Source organism: Corvus brachyrhynchos, unplaced genomic scaffold, assembly GCF_000691975.1.
Source record: "Corvus brachyrhynchos isolate BGI_N302 unplaced genomic scaffold, ASM69197v1 scaffold10, whole genome shotgun sequence".
NCBI classification, from domain to species: Eukaryota; Metazoa; Chordata; class Aves; order Passeriformes; family Corvidae; genus Corvus; species Corvus brachyrhynchos.
The window spans coordinates 2,112,796-2,122,835 of NW_008236180.1; the positions used below are offsets into that span (position 1 = coordinate 2,112,796).

A 10,040-nucleotide genomic window follows, 5' to 3' on the forward strand; every position below is an offset into this window, starting at 1 on the left:
AAGTAAACTTTTCTGAGTGTTAAATTGTGCTTGAGCCCACTGAATGGCCTCTAAAGGAAATAATTCATGGTGTACAGCTACTGTTGTTCAGACATTTCCAATAATGATATATTCTGTTGTATAACGTTGTGATTACTAAAATACATGTAGTGAACCAATAAACAGTTTATTGGTCTGTATCAAATATTAACAGAAATTTTGTTCAGCGCAGTATGAAATTCACGCATCCCTGAGCGCTGTTAAAGGCAGCGGCAGGAATGGTTTATTGTTTAGTCTCTCTTGTGGGCTTTATTAATTTACTGAGAATTTCTTATCTCTGCAGTGCCATCCGTGGAAGGGTCCCTCCCCTTCCTCTCCCCCAATTTATTGAAAAAGCATGTCTAAATTTCCTTATGCTAGTCCACATCTGTGTGTATTAGGGCAATCTGGTCCACAAAAGATGGCATACATTTAAACTAGTTGTTCTGTGTCTACACTAATGCTTCTGAGATAGTTTCATATATTTAGCGTTGCATTATTTTGTTACTTGTTGCTTCACAGAGGATAAATTCTTTCTCATCATCCTTTTTTACGTGGAGAAACTTTCTATTCCTTAATAAAGCTGAATTTTTATTTCTACTTTGAAATTGAAGGCATCGTGTGGCCTCCGATGTAACACATGCAGGTAGGAAAGACTTGCAGTACAAATGCCTTGAAATTAATCAGTACTCTCAGCTTTGGAGACATTCCAGAAACTTTTTAAGCATATTTTGAAAATTCACTTGAAATGGTACAGCAGCTGATAATTTGACTTAATTATTCTAACTTAAACCCCTTAATTTAGAAAGTGTTTAAGTAAATGTATGGTGTAAAATTGAGTTGTGAAGTTACGGAGTCGAATTGTCCACGTAATTCTTGTGCCTCTTCTACTCACTCACTAGCAGGTCAAAACATTTGGCTAAATAACAAGTGGTGTATGCTTTTGGTTTACGCTCATCGATTTGTTTTGGTTTGCTTTGTTTAGCCCACTCCCCTCAGCTCATTTTCTTTTAAAATAGTACATGGAGACTCAATTCCCATGACTCGCTAATCTTATCACCATTATTTGGTTGAAATTTTTGAAACGGGTTCCTGTTTCAAATACCTCACAACCTTGGCAGTCTTAGGTTCCATTAGAAAAGCTTCATTAGGGAGGAATAAAAATGTTGTTGATAACTCCCCCTCCAACAATAAGCCCCATATTCAACTCCACGGTGTGTGCGGATATGCCTTGAATTATAAGAAGGAATTAAACTCAGGTATTCACACAAAGAACTTGATCTCACAGTATCACTTAAAGAGTCTCATGTGTCGCTGTGTTGTTGTGTGTAGCTGGTTTATGTGCTTTTTTTTTTCCTAAAAATTTAGCTATTAATCCTGCAAATATTAGTTGCATGTTTAACTTCAAGCCTGCGAGGCATCGCGCTGAAGTCTGCGTGGCTGTATTTGTGTGTCAGTGTGTGTATGTACACACTGCTGACAAAGAAAACAATTAAAGACATTAGTAATTTTCTGCTGTCTTCCCAACTGTTATTTATGATGTGTAATAGTACAACAGCTATTCTGAAATCAGCTATAATTCTCTTCAGTAAGATTTGTTTCTTCTGTGCCAAATTTTGCAGTAACCAGATGGTCTTAAGGTGTCTTCAGCCGGAGAACAAGCATGAACAGTGCTGAAGACTAATTATTCCTTGCAGTAAATTCCTTCTGCAATAAATTCACAGGTTGTTGGACCTAATCTGTGGAAATGATTGTTAAGATTACTTATGCAGTGAAAAATGCTTTTACAAATCTGTGAAAACAAGCAGAAGTTCTTAGAATGCTAAGAAAATATTTTTGGGTTAATTTTGCCTTACTGGAGTAACTTTTATTCGGGACAAACTGTTAAACGAAGTTGCAAATTCAAATCCTTTTCATAAGCCGTGGAACACTGCAGTTTTAATATGAAGAATTGAAATAAATCCTGTAAGTGGAGGGATCATTTGGTAGACCAAGGAGGGAAATCTCATACCGCTGTTTCCAGTGTATAGTTGCCCTGTACCTGTGTATTTTTCACAGCAGTGGCAATATAAATTTGATTAGTGCATGGTGGAGGCTCCTGGATTAACATTCAGTTTCCTTTCATTAAATTTCACATTGTACTGCACAGGACAGAAAAATTGTTAGGAACAAAAAATATATTCGGTGTTATAAACAATGGTATATACTAAAGTAAAGCCATTCAGGTTTAAATACGCCCTTCTTTTTTGGTGGCTTAATTTAGTACAGAATACAAGATTTAATTTTTTTAATTTTAGTATATGTCTACAAAAAACCCAAGAGTAAGTACTCAAACCTCTTGGCATTTTGCTCACTTTGATATGATATGAATAGGGAGAACTTGTCAAATCTCTTTCCTTTTCTGCTGGAAAGCCAGAAAGACCATCATGGTTGGGACTGTTTGTTAAGAGATCCCATCAAAAAACAATTGTTTCATGGCAGTCAAATTCTTAAAACAATACTTCATCTTTATTTGCAGATCTTAACTCAAGTAATGATGTTTAACAAACACCTTGTTTTAATCAGGTGAGGATAAGCCCTTCAATTAGGATGCAAGTAATTGCTCCTCTTGGTTGGGTCAGTTGGGGCCTGGAGGTGCTGCCATTTGCAGGTAGATTTGGTGCTACCCAAGGTTTTAAGCAGGATAGAGGAGAAAGCAGGAATAAAGATTTAGCATTCGTGTGAAATATTTTTTCATTGCAGCATTCAAAACCCAATCCAGCTCCCTTCTTTGTCAGGCTGTTCAGTTGCTCTTGATTTACTGCTGCAAGAGGTGTGAGAGGAAAATTGGATCCAAAATAATGTTCACTGCAGAGATGGTTCCAGCAAGCGTGTCACAGAGTGAATATTTAATTTAAAATAGTCAAACCTCTTTTCACTCAGTCTTTCTGCTTGTGCTTTAATTATGTATTTTAATTATTTCAAAGATGTGTAAAATGAGATGAGAAAGATTACATGGGCATAATCCTTCCCATTTAAAATTATTTGTCTGCAGCTGCCTAAGTCCTGGCATTAGGAGTCACACATAAACATGTTTATTTAACATCAGCGTTATCTGTTAGATTGTACATGGTTCATTAACATGGAGAGAATACTTTTTGTTTAATAGTGTGTGGGAGCTGCCAGAGGTCAGAAGAGGTTGTTTGCCTGAAGTCGAGATGGCATCTTGGCTTTGCTCTCATTCTGTTTGTCACCTCTGCTGTGTCCGGAAAACGCTTCATTAGCGCCGTGCTGAGGTATTTTCCCTGGTGTTTAGGTACAGAGGCTCTGTGGAAAGCCAGAAGTCTGCTGCAGGGTTGCGGTGAGGTTTATGGGGAATTTCAAGGAAGGTTTGTTGTAATTTGTGGAGGATTGTTTTAGTTGGGGTTCGATTAGAAAAAGCGGCTTGGAAAGGATGGAGCAGGAAGGAAGAGAGGAGCCAGGGACATTGTTGTGGTGCCCAGAGTGCCTGGCTGTAATGGAGGTATTTTACAGAATTGGGGAGATGGGGAGGTCTGATGGCTTGGGAACTGAGAGTGTTTTGTGTGCCACTGAATAATGTTTTGTTGTGTGGTGTGGCTGTGTCAGAGCTGGACTCAGGACAGCTGCACCTGGTGGTGGTGCTGAGCTGAGCTGCGAGAGGTGGCACCTCATCTGCAGGGGCAGAGCAGGATGGGGCCCTTCTCTCTCCACAGAGCTTGTGGGGTATTCTCCGCTCTTTCTACTCCTCATTAGGGCTCCGCCCTTCCTACTGCTCATTAGGAACATGCTTGGACATACCAAACTGTATCAGGGACTACAGAAATATAGAAGTACCCACGGCCTCAAGTTTGAAAAGGTTACTTAAAATATTTTAGTGTGACTTCTGTATACAAGCTAATAGCCATGCATTGCACGCAGTATTGGGAGAGAGATGCGCACACTCATCTCTGTGCACGATTTTAATTCTCATTTCATCTTCTTGAAAATGTTTCTGAATGTTTCTTACAAGTCAGTGAATTTCTCCAGCCTGATTTGAATGGTGGGTGCTCTTTGGGCTTTTTGTGCCTTGGAGGGAGAAGATAATTTAAATTTCCATTAGAAAAAGGTAGAAAATTGCCTTCTTTGATTTTTATCAAGCAAGGATCCTTGGTAGATAATAACCAAAAGGCATTGAATAAAATGAGCATTATTGTAGAATTCAAAGGGCTGTGCAAGATGCAATGGGACTGAAGCATACCGCAAATGTGCAGTTTTTAAAAAGCACAACAGTAAAAATAGAAGGGCTTAAAAAAAATAAGCTGAACTACTGTGTTGATTATAAGTTGTAGCTGAATCACTCTTAAGGCCTGGACATTGTTTTTAAAAAGCCAGCAAAACATCTATTTCTAAAAAAATAGTAAGTTCCCTCAGAAGGGGAGAGAGAGAGAACAAAAATAAGTGTTATCTTGGAGGAGGGAATGTCTGGGGTAGGGTTTTTTTCTTTGAATTATTTTCAACAAGTACTTACTCTGTTCTGTATTTTTAAGAAATTATGTGGACAGCAATTTTGTTGCTTTACCAAGGCAGTGAAAACACCAAGAATCCTTTTTATAATTTGGAAAGAATGTCAAAAGAATGAAGTAGTTAAACCTAACTGTATTAGATCATACGCCTTAAATGCATAAATAAGCATAGCTGCAATCACAGAAACCAATGTTAAAACCACCAGGAAAACTCACCCACAAACCGTAATGACTTAAAGGGGATGACCTCAGCCATTGTGAAATCTGTGCCTCTTTGTTGACTGACATTTATTTGGTAGAAGCAGGGTGCTTGTTTTTGTTGGGGTGTGGGATTTTGTTATTTGCAAGACTGCTGGGGTTTTTTTGTTGTTGTTGCTGCCAGGTTTGAATACAAAGAGTGAAAATGGGCTCGAGGCTGTGAGAGCCTGGATATGAATTGGGCCTTAGCAATTTGAAAAGCAGGTGAAGGGTTTGTTATTGATGCACAGAGATTGGTAGAACTGAAGTTTGTTGTTCAGATGTTAGAAACTTCCTTGATGATAGCCCACTTCTAACTTATTCCCAGCTGGTTTCCCCTTAAGGAAGTGAAGGTTTAAAGTATTTGGTTACAAACCTGAGATTTCTTCACGTCCATGTCTTTGTGTGAGTGCTGCATGAAATGCTGGTGTCATTCATCTCCCCTCTGCTTTTGGGAGAGGAATTTGATTAATGGTAGAACCTCAACTTGCCTTTGCTGCAGCACCTCTTAATAATTCAGGAAAATGGAAGTCTTGAGTTATTTTAACTATAATAGACTTCTTCGGGAATGTTTTTACATAAATCAGCATTACAGACTTCAAGCTCAACCAGAGCCATGTCCCTCTGCAAACAGGGTTTCTCTCTGCTGCCTGCTCCTGGCTGTGGGCTCCTACTTTTATAGGTTGCAGTAATCAAAGAAGTTCCAGATTTACTTGCCCCTTCTTAGATGTGCAGAAGGGTTTGAGAAAATGGGTACGTTCATGCTGTTGGCTTGAACACCTTACTCTAGACATTCAGTCTTGTCGTGCAGAAATTCTCGTTTGCCATCCCTGCTTTTAAGAAGGAAAGCAGCCCAGCTAAATAAAAAAATAATCCTAAATAAAGAAAATTATTTAATACTAGTCAGCCCAGATAGTAACTGGTTAACCCACAGAGAACTGATGCCTCTGTCTATGCTGGAAAGGGCAGACTTCACAGAGAAACTCACCCAGAGCAGGACAGCCAGGTACTTCCAAACAAAGGGGGGTGTGGGGAATGTTTCTTAAACTTAGCAAATGCCTTAAAAGCTGGAAATGCCTCTAGGATTACTCAGGCACCCACAAGAAACAGTGAGGGGAAAGTGGGGCAGGCATCTGAAATGTTTTTGATTTTTAAATAGGTTGAGTAAGCAAAGCAGTCTGGGGGCCACAGTTATTTACAACTTTGTGCACCACCCAGAGAGGCTCATCAGCTGTCTTAAAGACAAGTTCTACATCTATTGCAAATCGTGTCTTTTGATGGCATATTTGATTTGGCTGTTTGCTGTGTAATTGTCCTACAGCTACTTGGAAATAACTTTGATCAGTTTTGAATATAGATCTGTATCACTAGTTTTGATTCCCCTTGCGACTGCTCTTCGGTGCTCAGTTACCATCCTTAGAGTTTAATTGCAACTATTTGACAATTCTTTGATTCTAAGTAAGGTCAAAATGTATTTACAAAATACTTTACTCTCAGTAAATGTTGACAATGTGTACTTTGTTTTTGTAAACTATGTAAATTTATTATTTTTCCCCACTACTGTGGCTGAAACAAGACAAAATCTTGTCTAAAATTGAGCAATACTTTTTATTCGAAGAAGAGGTTTTTCCACCCTTTAACAAACTAAAAAGCACAATTTTTTCTGAAACACGCCACTTTTTAAAGTAAAACATGTGAATGTTATTTTCACTGTATCCAAATTTTCTTTCTTTTTTTTTTTTTTTTTTTTTTTTTTTTTTTTTTTTTTTTTTTTGGTTTTTTTTTTTTTTTTTTTTTTTTAACACACTTGTTTTTTTTTTTTTTTCCAATTTTTTTTTTTTTTTTTTTTTTTTTTTTTTTTTTTTTTTTTTTTTTTTTTTGTAGGCTGGACTTTATTTTTGAATTTATAAACCCATGGCATTTGCTAGCTTACATTTGGTAAGTGCTGTGTTGATACTACTCCTCTTCACTGAGATAGAGTTAGAAGTAAGTCAGCCTTAATGCTTGTAGCAAAATACATAAATTTTCTCGTTCCTTGTGTTCAACTATGCATAAATGTATTAGATCCAGTCGTGCTCTCACTGCAAGTTCCCAATCATTTCACTCAAATAAGGGTTGGACCCTTATTGAGTGGGAGCAGTTTTAAACCTTCTGTACTTGTTGCAAAAGTGCATATTTAAACTTTTTTTTTTTAAATCCCATTGTAACTGGGGCCGATGCAAGTCCAGCTGACTTCTTCAGTGCCTGAGCCTTGCAAAATGGGAGTGGGAATCAACGTCTTTCTGTGCTGTCCATGCTCAAAGGCCTATTTGCAAATCAGCAAAGGTTTCCAGCAGCAGTTAAAAAGCTGGATTGGGTGGGAAGGTCCCTGAGAGGGAAGTACCACAGCCCTTTTGGTACCAGTGGTAGTTGTTTGCTGCACCAAAACTTTGCAGTGATACGACTCAGTCCTTGGGATCACATCTCCTCTGACCTGGTACTCCTGAGTGTGTTGGTGGAGTTAGGTGTGCAGCAGGAAAACAAGGCAGACACGATTTTTCATTTTATTTATTGAAATAAAATTATGAGATCCTTACTCTGTTTAGTCTTGGTGGCCTGTTGTGTAAATACCTACATTAGAGGAATCCTGTTTTTAATAAAATTCATTTCTCTCTGAATAAGAGGCAAGCTGAGGTCTCTGACCAGAAATACATAATCATTCAGCAGTGCTGTAAATGTGTGTAACCCTGTACGAGGCAATGTAAGATTTCTGTATAACCACTTTCACAGACCTTTGCTGTCTTTCCCTCTTCAGTGTCTCTTCACCTGAAAACTCTCGAGTTGTGGTTTGAAGGAAGGCGTATTCTGCCTATTATATATGATTTCATTTTGTTTGTTTGGCAACCATCCTTCCTGTTCACTGCAGCAGATGAATATAATTTGGGGAAGAGAAATAGATGGGGAGGGGGACTGAGGAAGCCAAGTGAGTCTTCTGTAAAATATTTGAGATGCAGCAAAACTTCTGGGCTAGATTAGTTTTGAAACACCACTTATGCCCCCCTGCAAATTAGGGGTTGGGTGTGGAGGCAAATGCTTGATTTCTAATTGAATGTAATAAAGGATGCTGCTGCTAAAAGTCAGATGCGTTGATGTTGGAGCTTGTTGCTTTTCTTCTTAAAGCCAAGGGCTTCTTCTTCCCCAGCCCCCCTGCCACAGATCAGGATTATTTAATCACAACAGTGGTTTAACCATGTCTGTGGTGGAGCAGGATGGTTGCTTAACGATGCACAGAAGCATTGTGCCCTGGTTTAGGACAGGAAGTGGAAAATGAATATTGTTTTGAACTTGAACTTTATGAGCAGACAGAAAGTAATTATTGGAGCTGGAACTCCCCTGGGAGAAGCAGGGGAGTGATGCACTGCACTTGTAGGAAACACTGTGGGATCTTAAATATCTAGTAGTATTTAACGCTTTGGTTTTACATTTCTGCTTTTTAATTGATCTTCTGCTCTCTCTTTTCGTGGCAAATAGAGGAAGAAACTATTGGATGTAGACTTAGTGTGCTGTATTTATTGATAGATGCACTTCCACCCTCCCTTTGCTGGTGGGGCAGGACTCTTAAACTTTGGTCTTGGTGTTACTTTCAGTTGTAAAATGAACTCTTTTGCAGCTGGGTTACTTAATGGAGCTATTATAATTTGAAAAATTAACTTAACTGATGATTAAGAGCACATAAATGTATGTGAAGCCATTTAATCAGAAGCTGTAAGCCACTTGTGTAGTATTTAGCTTTAATTCTAAACTAGAAATTTACCTGTCTTATAAGTAGAAAACCCCACTGAAATGACACAAAATTTGCATGGTTGTAAAGTTAACATTTTGAGTATCAACTTTTTAATAATACATTACTACTAAAATATTACTGCTTTCTAGAAAAAGGAAAATGATAGATCTCTGCTTTCACTGAATATTTTGCCTGTGGCTTCAGAGAGCTATCTAAGTGTTTTTAGGGTTTTTTCCCCTCTATTTTGGCTGCTACTTTACAAGTTCTTCAACAAAGAATAGTGAGTGCAATATTTCTCCTTTTCTTACAGACTGTGTGGGATCTTCTGGAGATTTTTAAAATACTGTTCCTTAGTAGATAATTAAACAAAGAAGGGAAAATATTTTTCTGCTAATTTCTACCTGTGGTAGGTACATGGGTTTTCTTCTCAGAAAGGAATAATTCCATATTTTTAAAATACCATTTAAAGTATGAAAGTGAAATCGCATTAATTTTCAAAGTATAATTAAATACATACTGTTTATGATAAAGTCTCCCTGACCAAGTTCACAGGATTATTTTAATGGTGATGAAGTTTTAGAAGTAGTAAAATTAAGTCACTTTAAAAGAAAATTGTGTGATGATTTATTGTAGTAGAGTAGGTGAAATTCCTCTAGAGATTTTAATATCTTCCACCTGGTATAGAAATGAAAAGAAAATATTCTTTAGCTGGTGACTAATTTGTCACTAATACCCAGGGGTTCCTTCATTACAATACAGAGATGTCAGTTTTAAGAGAAACGTACAGTGAAAAAACCAAGTGCAACTTCCCGTTGGAGACAGTTAGAAAAAAGGAGAAAAATAAAGGTCTGGAAAGCAGCTGAAGTCGTGTGAAGGAAGGCTCTAAAGCTATCAATCAGGACAAAATGCTCAGGGAAGGATTTTACCTGCAGGCTTCAGTGGAATTCATTAGAACATGTTGAGGAGGAAAGTCACTCGATAGGACTCCAGAGGAGGAGCTCTGACACGCAGCAGTACCCAGGCTGACGCTCAGTTCTCCTCCGAACTGCACATACTGTGTCCTGGTGATTGTTGGAGGAGGAACTGGACTGTAAAAAAGAAAGCCACACTCTGCTTACTGATGGCTTTTGTACAGTGTTAAATGAATTGAATCCAAGACTTGGATGAAAAAGCTGCTAGAGAATATCTGCACCTCGAACCTTCCAGCGGAGATCACGGTGTTTCTGCCACATCAGTGTCTTGACAAGTCATTTTTCCCAACAGAAAGTTATTCCAGTGTTCAGAGACTGGTGTGGTGTCCTCACTTAGCCTTTTGCTGCAGTAACAAGAGTTTAACTCTGCTCTTGTCCTTCCAGTACTTCCATTTCCAACAGCTTGGTGTGATGGGGGGAGCAGGAGCCATCACAATCCAGAGGAGAGTGAAGCAAGGATTTCAGTCTCCTTTAAGGAACAAGCTGCTGACCCTGCAGCAGCAGCACTCTTGCTTCTTGAGGGCTTTCTGGTTTACTCTTCCCCTATGT

General features: G+C 38.4%; 1 protein-coding gene across 3 annotated transcripts in view; it reads left to right on the forward strand.

Moving 5' to 3' along the window:
* The first annotated feature begins 578 nt into the window (after positions 1-578).
* EYA2 (EYA transcriptional coactivator and phosphatase 2) overlaps positions 579-10,040 on the forward strand; it is an 85,998-nt gene continuing 76,536 nt past the window's right edge. For 2 of the 3 annotated variants that reach the window (XR_001861641.1, XM_017733116.1), the window contains exon 1: positions 581-664. The gene's annotated coding sequence lies outside the window, so the exon portion shown is untranslated. Of the gene's footprint in view, positions 665-10,040 lie in introns of all 3 variants that reach the window. The other variant, XM_017733104.1, reaches the window with a different exon arrangement.